The sequence below is a fragment of the Canis lupus genome, chromosome 16 (assembly GCF_003254725.2).
Source record: "Canis lupus dingo isolate Sandy chromosome 16, ASM325472v2, whole genome shotgun sequence".
NCBI classification, from domain to species: Eukaryota; Metazoa; Chordata; class Mammalia; order Carnivora; family Canidae; genus Canis; species Canis lupus.
In genome coordinates, this window is record NC_064258.1 from 31,160,801 (window position 1) to 31,168,818 (window position 8,018).

At 57.0% G+C, this 8,018-nt stretch overlaps 1 long non-coding RNA gene across 2 annotated transcripts; it reads right to left on the bottom strand.

The window, feature by feature from the left end:
* Positions 1-614: 614 nt before the first annotated feature.
* Positions 615-5,838, bottom strand: LOC118350984 (uncharacterized). 2 transcript variants are annotated; one of them, XR_007402777.1, is made up of 6 exons: positions 5,662-5,838; positions 5,159-5,269; positions 3,409-3,598; positions 2,754-2,813; positions 1,647-1,841; positions 615-1,416 (listed from the first exon to the last, which is right to left on the bottom strand). It is a non-coding gene; the product is annotated as an uncharacterized LOC118350984 (long non-coding RNA). The 2 variants fall into 2 exon arrangements; XR_007402776.1 differs by having other exon boundaries at positions 5,159-5,838.
* Between the last annotated feature and the right edge of the window lie 2,180 nt (positions 5,839-8,018).

An 8,018-nucleotide genomic window follows, 5' to 3' on the forward strand; every position in this document is an offset into this window, starting at 1 on the left:
GGGGGTGGGAAAACAACAGAAACAAACAGAAAAGAAAAAATAAGGGGGAGTATCCTCTGATTCTATATCCTGTAAATCCCTCCACTTCCCCTGGAGCTTTCCAGTGCTGCTTGGTCAATAACTTGCTTTTCCCCTGACCTTCTAAGTAGTCTTCTGGGGGGAGGTGCCTGCTGTGCTGATTCTCAAGTGTGTGCACCTTGGGGAGCTGCTCAGCCCCCTGCCAGGTGCAGGGCTCAGTGGGAGTTGTTTATCCTGTGAGACCCCTGCTCAGTCCCAGGTACAGGGTGACACCAGGAGGGACAACAACAGTGGCAGCGGCCAGCTGTCCAGCTCTGGAGTCAGCTCCTGCAGTAACTACCACAGCCCCCAGTCCACAGGAGCCTGGATACTCCGGGGGCAAGGGCCACTGATCTGCACAGCTCGGAGCCGCCTGGCGGCAGGAGCGTCCTTGCTGTCCTGTGTCCTCCCGGCCTCTGCCTGTCCCCAGGGAACACCAGATCTTGGGCTGTGTCCCCTGGCGCCCCAGGCTCCAGGGCCTGTGACACTGTGAATGGATCTAAAGTACCACGATATATAATTTAAAAGCACCAGAGTAAATTTTGTGTGAAGTTAACTTATCCTTTATTACAAATAAAACTCATAAGCCATTATACAAGTTTATGAAACAGAAAATATAGGTACAGCACAATGACAGGGGAGGGCAAGCCTCCGTTGGGCTTCAGCCATCATGAGCCCCGTGGTAAGAGCTGCAACGGGATCCCGAGGTGGTTCAGGGTATTGTTGCTCAGGGGCTGAAGCCAGTTGCTCCAGAGGCAGGTGGCAGCTCTGGCACTTTGGGGACCCCAGTTGCAGGCACCGGAGCCTACTCCTCCTCTGGGGTGGCCAAGGGTGCAGTTGGCTCCTCATTGGGGCAGGGAATCATAGGTGCGACCACCACGTGTACTGACTTGGACTCAGGAGCCAGCATCTCTGCTGGGGCCAAGCCCTCAGCTCCAGCAGCCAGGACCAGCTCGATCACCTTAGGCCCTGAAGCTTCAGCAGGCCCCACAGTCGGAGCTGGGGTGGGCTCTTGGGGTGGTTCAGGGTGTTGCTTGGGGTCTGAAGCCAGTTGTTCCATTGAGTTAGGTGGCTGCTCTGGCACATCAACAACCTCGATAGCAGGTGGTGGCGCCTGTTCATCCTTCAGGGCTCCTAAGAGTGCAGGTGGCTCCTCCAGGGTGGAACAGCGAACTAGAGCAGTGACCACTATCTGCAGGGGCTTTGACTCAGCAGCTGGCACCTCGGCTCAGGCTAAGCTCTCAGCTCCAGCAGCCAGGACTGGCTCAATCACCTCAAGCCCTGACAGTGCAGCAGGCCCCACAGTCGGAGCTCAGGCGGGCTCTTGAGGTGGTTTAGGGTGTTGTTCTCAGGCCGAAGCTGTAGCTCCAAGAAGACAAAGTATCATCACCAGGATGGACTTTCCATGTCCCTCCCAAATCAAGGACACTCTTCCCACTGTTCAACGTGTGTGAGTGCAAGAGCCCTGGGAGGTCTCCCCAGACTGCAGCCTGTGGGGATGGGGGTGTGAGCCTACCCACTGCTCCCGGCCCAGCTTGATCTGTGGGGCTCACCCTGTCCCCAATTCAGCCACCCCCAGTCCTCCTCACCCCCAGCCTCTGGCTCTGCTGCACGGAGGCATCTGAATTGTTTGACAGTAACGCCAGGCACGGTGCTCCAGGTCTGAGCCTGGCATGCACTGTCTCATGAATTCCAGCAGCTTTGTCAGGGAGGGAAGTTCTGGGAGCTGACAAAAATCCTCCCAATAGTAGTCCAGCCAAATGTCCAGGATTCAGGAGATGGCCCTGGGGAGAGACAGGTGGGCACAGGCATCAGAAGACAGTGCTCCCTCACACACAGGAGTCCTGGGGAAGCCCTGCAGGAACCAGGGCCCCGGGCCTCCCACTTGGGGCTGTCGGAGGCCAGTCTTGCTCCTTGTCCATCTGCCACCTGGTGGTCCTGCCTGCCACAGGCCTGCTCACTGAAGAGGGGCTGGCATGAAGCCTCTGTGCGTGGGAGCCCATGACCAGTGGTGTGACCATCACTGTCTTTCCTGGGGAAGCAGGACTACCTCCTCAGCCTGGCTCCTTGCCCACTTGCCCCTTGAATCCACTGGCAGGTGTCCAGGGAGGGGGGCATCTGGCCTGTCATTGCCTTCACTGCACACACTGTCGCTCTGGGAATGTCCAAGCGAGGAGGGCTTGGGCTCTGTGTCTTGCCAGGCCTTGCCAGGAGCCGCCTGGTAAAGCCACCTTCCCTCCTGTGGCTCTGCACTGCCTCACTCATGAGGGGCCCACAGAGGGTGTCCTTCCACTGACTCTAATCTCCCATCTCCCATGGAGTGAGGGCCTTCTGGTCCGTGAGCCCTCACTGGTCCTCCTGAGCACCTGCTGTGCACCCTGGTCCAGGTACCACCAGATTGGTGAGTGCGATGCTCCCCACACCCTCTGCTCTGGGTCCCAGGTGTGGGGTAGATGGAGGGTTGGGAGGGGGTGGGCATGGAGAAGGTCTCCTTATGGGTCCCAGTGCTCTCTCACAAGCCCGCACCCCATCCATGGCTCTCTTTTGCTCTTTTCCTGAAGGGCCCTTAGACCTTTACCCTGTCACAGGCATTGCAGATGTGTGGGGTGAGGGTACAGAAGCCCCTCCGACCCACAGTCCCTTCACTGCCCTCCTGGAGAGGGAAGGCCCTCCTGCATGAGCCAGAGCTCACTCACATTTTCCACTGCTGCAGGACTGCGTCGTTGTCACCACAGGCAGCTACGATGCATCCATATCTAGAGGGCGGGGGGCATCACGTGAATCGTCCTGTGGATGTGACCTCTCATCATGGGGGCTGTCACCCTCTGACCCCTGACTAGTCTGGAGCCCTGGGGGGCCATTAGCTCTGTGCGTGGGGCCACGGGCAGCTCCTGGAGAAGCGCCTGAACCTGATTGGGCTTCCTGAATGCTTGAGGAATGAAAGGGCTCCAGCCAGGCCCATGGCCAATATCCGAGTGGGCCTGGGGCACCCCGGGATCCCCAGGGTCCTCCAGTCTGGTTGCCCCAGGACACAGACCCCCAGTGGACCCTCAAACCTCCCTTTCAATGGGAAAACAGGCCAGCTCAAGACCCTGGTGACAGTGGGGGAGGAGGTACAGGTGTCATCATGGGGGGAGAATGTCGGCTGATGAGCACAAGCCCAGCCCCACTAGCTGACCTGCCACAGGCCAGGTCCCGGGGGGCTTCCCTATAAGACCCGACTAGGCCCTGTGTGACTCTACTCCAGTCGGAGTCAGCAGCCCAAGGGGCTGGGAAGCTCAGAAACATTCCCCAGACTCCCAACCAGTAGGTGGCCCATCCCACTGGGCTGTGGAGGGTCAGGGTGCTCACTTGGTAAACAGGTCCAGCACCTCTTCGGTGCTGCCAAATTCATCATAGTTGTCTAAGAAACTGAAAATAGAGATCATGTCCCTGTGCAGCAAGGTGGGCAGCAGTTGTTGGACTTCGTGCTCCAGCAGCTCGGTCCGGCTGGGCTTTGTTGGGAGATCAGATTCCACTTCCCGGCAGAGGCCCTTTCAGCCTGAGGTGGGACAGAGGGGACGTGCAGCCTGCACTGTAGCCTCCAGGAGACCTGGGAGTTGGAGTGCAGACCAAAGCCCGAGCCCTCGGTGGCTGCAGGGGGGTGGGGGGGGTAGGCAGGAGTGCCCACAGCAGGAACAAGGGGCTTGATGCCTGTGACTCAGTCACTTAGCATCTGACTCTTGGTTGTGGCTCAGGTCATGGTCTCAGCATCCTGAGATCCCGCCCCTGGCAGGCTCTGCGCTTGGGGCTGAGTGTGCTTGAGGAGCCTGTGTCTCCCTCTCCTGCTCCCTGCTCTCTGCCTGTCTCTTTTTTTTTTTTTTAAAGATTTTATTTATTTATTCATGATAGTCACACAGAGAGAGACAGAGAGGCAGAGACACAGGCAGAGGGAGAAGCAGGCTCCATGCACTGGGAGCCCAACGTGGGATTCGATCCCGGGTCTCCAGGATCGAGCCCTGGGCCAAAGGCAGGCGCCAAACCGCTGCACCACCCAGGGATCCCCTCTCTGCCTGTCTCTTAAACAAACTATCCAATAAAGAAATAATCTTAGAGGATAAATTTTCAAAAAAATTGGATCAATACAAGGATCTCAAGTGGGAGGGGTCAGTATCCCAGGTCCACTTGTCAGCTGAGTTTTGACAGCACCTCCCTGCATTAACGGCTTCACCCCTTGAATTTGACCACACGTCCCTCTCTTTAGGTGCCCACCCAGAGACCTTTCCTTGGGTGGGAGGGCCCAGGGCGTGAGGGCTGCAGGATGTTCAGTGCCGCCCTGTGATTTGGCAACAGAAGGGAATCGCATTGAAGTCCTGCATCAGTGAAGGGCTCAGTGGCTGTGGGAACCAACTGGCCTTCTGACGTGTTGTGCAGCACACGAGGCCCCTGTGCCTGACCCCGGGAGGGGGGGCAGGGATGCGCTCCTTCAAAACCTAACTGCAGAGCGATAGACATAGTACAGTGAGCCCCGTGTCCCTTTGGGGAAAAGTCTCCCAACTCACCAAGACCATGCTCAAGCCTTGGAGAAGGTGGGGAAGGACATCAGGCCAATGGGGCCTCCTGAGAGCACCAGTTAGGAGAAAGCATAGCACAGTGCAAACTACTGGAGACTGCGTGCGATGAGACATGGTGTGTCTCTTTTTTAAAGGTTTTTATTTTTTTATTCATGAGACACACAGAGAGACAGAGACAGAAAGAAGCAGACACACAGACAGAGGTAGAAGCAGTCCCCATGCAGAGAGCCCGAGGCCGGACTCGATCCCGGGTCTCCAGGATCAGGAGGGCCTGGGTGGAAGGCAGGCGCTAAACCACTGGGCGACCAGGCCTCCCCTGAAGGCCCTACTCTGATATTCCTACAAATCTGTGCACAGGGACTCTGCATCTGGCCCAGACAGGGGCAGGGCCATGAGGACAAGTTTGGGGAGGAGGGGAATCCAGACTCATGTGGGAGCAGGAATCTAGGGGGGAGCCCAGAGGAGTAGCAGGCTGGCTTCTGGGACCCAGGGCCTTTCCTGTCACATTGGGGCCCTGGGTGTCGGGGGGCCCCAGGCCCTGCACTCACCTTGAGCCCACGCTGGCCTCTGTTAGCCATGCAGGGCAATTCCCAGTTCCTCGAGGCGCTGGGGCAGATGACCCCTTCCTCCCACTCCAGCCCCATGTCCCGTGTGGATCTCTGTGAAGACAGTGCGGGGCAGCCAGGCAGGAGGCCTCAGCGCCCGGTCTGGCCGCCTCGGCGGGGCCGCACACCCAGCTGACTCTATTGCAGACCCACCACAGCACAGCCGGCACACACCTCCCCCAAGGAGAGCAAAGGGGGGCGGCTGCAGGGCCTTAGGGTAACTCTGGGAAGGGTAAGAAGCTCCTCAGGAATCCTGTTTCCACCCTGCCCACCGTGACATCAGGGTGACCCTGAAGGGATCACCGGGGAACCTGCTCCCCTGCAAGGTCCTCCAGCCTGGATGCGACCTGCCCACACATCCCTGTTTCCCTGAAACTGAAGAGGAGGGGATGGGGCCGCCCAGGATGGCTGGCACAGGTGGCCTGGTCTGGGCTGCTCTGTATTACCTTATGGTGCCTCCTGATAAACGCCCTGAGGCATTGGTTTTTATGGTGGAGCCAAAGCCTACAGCATTTGAACAAGCGGCACCCCTGGGGTTCCTGGGAGCCAGAGTCCCCAGAGGTGGGAAAGCAGCAAGAGAACATCTTCCAGTAGCGGATGTCTCCAGCCAAGTGAGCCTGAGGTGGGGCTGCACTAGAATGTGGGGGCCCGGGTGCAGGGGTTCCAAGTTCTGTTGGCCTCTGTTGTGAAAGAAGTGACCTCACTGCCTGGGACCCCCTCCCTGAGTCCACTCCTGGAGGAAGCTTCAGGAGCAGCGCTCGGGGCTGCCGATGCACCCCCCGCCCCCAGGCAATGGCCTGTGTGCACACAGTGACACAACCGCACCCCTGTCCACAGGCCCCAGGGAAGGACTGTGTGCAGCCAGGGTCCCAGCCTGGAAACACACCTGGGTTCAGACACAACTTTCCATTCTTCCCTGGTTTTCACCCCAGAGAAGCCATTGTGCCCGTCGGGGATGGTCTGCCTCTTGCCTGTGGGACAGGGATTATCCTAGAGGGTGCTTCCTCCAGACGTCCCCAGGCCACTGTGGCATCATATCTATGACATTGGAGGCGGGTGTCACATGCAGGAAATACCTCCCACCACATGTTCTTCCTTGGTGTGTACATGCGTCCAGGCCCACAAGGTCCTGTGTGCACACACGTGGGCACTGGTACTCTCATTCTGGAGGCCCAGAAGATGACAGTCCCATCAGGACAGGGATGGGCAATAGCTTCCCACGATCCTAGGCTCCTGAATCCAAGGCAAACCCTACAGTAGGTGTCGGAGTCTTGGCCTAGAAGGTGTGAGGCCGTCCTTATCCTGAAACCCTGCCTGTCGTGTGTGTTACGGGCCATTCCCCCATTTCCACTGGGTGAGCTGTGGACAGCGGTGCACCCAGTGGGTCGCCCTGACCTGGGCTCTTCCTCAGACTGGAACGTGCTGGAATGCCTCCCGTCTGGGCTGTCGATGCCCACCCCCACCCCAGTCACATCTCCATGTCTGTAGCCAGTTCCATCCACACAACCTTATCCCAGCCCCTCAGGAAGGGGAGGGGCAGCCTTGGCCCCCAACGGAGGACACAGAGCTGGCTTCATGCCCCCTCTGCCTCCTTCCCAGGCTGTGATCCTGGCGAGGCAGTGGCCCTGCTGGGATCTTCACCTCCTCCCCTCAGTGGCTCCCTGGAGCCCCAGCTGCTGCATTTGTCAAAGCCCCACAGTTTGTCACAGCCTCACCTCCGGAGCTCAGGACCCAGAGGTAGGACCAGGCTGTTTTTCTAGGGAGCAATTGCTCTTTTTGTTTCTGATTTTGTCTGTATTTTGTCCATCTTCCACCCTGGAGCATGAGCTCTGAGAGGAGGATCTGGCCTGCTTATCAGCTCTGGCACTATCTGTGCTCAGGGCTCAGCGGCTGAAGGAAGCAGGCGGGAAGACCCATCCCACCACGGGCCAGCTCAGCGGTGGGAGCCTTATTGATTTGGGGCATTTTTAAATACTTTGTGCTTTTCTTTTTTTTTTTTTAAAGGAAACTCTGTGCCCAATGTGGGACTCAAACTCAGGACCCCGAGATCAATAACCACACGCCCTTCAGACTGAGCCAGGCAGGCGTCCATTGGTCATTTTAAAACTAGTAGACTGATAACTATTTCAATTAATTCAATTTAATTTATTAATTAATTAATAAATTAATTTTCAATTAATTTCCACATTTTGTAGGTCTATCCTATTATGCTGAATTACCAAGTGACTCCCCCACTGTGCTACCACGTCAGCACAGATTGCCCCACCTGACAGCACTGAGGCGCTGTTCAGATTGGAGACTGTTCAGATTGGAGACTGAACTCGCTCATGGGGTCGTTCAGGAGCCAGGGTGGCTCCTCCATGGGCCTCCTCCCTCCCCGGGAGGTCATGCACCTCTGCAGCCAGCAGCACAAGGGGAAGACAACAAACACAGGCATGAGGGAGGGGGTCTCCAGCCAGGTCTAGCAGGCCTGCATGTCCACCTTTATGCTCACTCTGTGTGTTATTTATTAGAAGTAGTATTAATTTTTAGGATTTTATTTATTTGTTAGAGAGAGGGAGAGAGAGAGCATGATTGGTGGAGACAGGCAGAGGGAGAGAGAGAAGCCTGGCATCCCCCTTGAGCGGGGAGGCACAATTCCAGAACTCTGAATCATATCCCACAAAACAGAGAAAACACAATACCAGATCTGCTCCACAAAACAAATAAAAGGCATCTCCTCAAGCTGAAGGAAAATTTTCTACTTGAAGTACAGACCGTCTGAGTGAAATGAGAGCAAGATTTGTGTGTGTGTATACACACA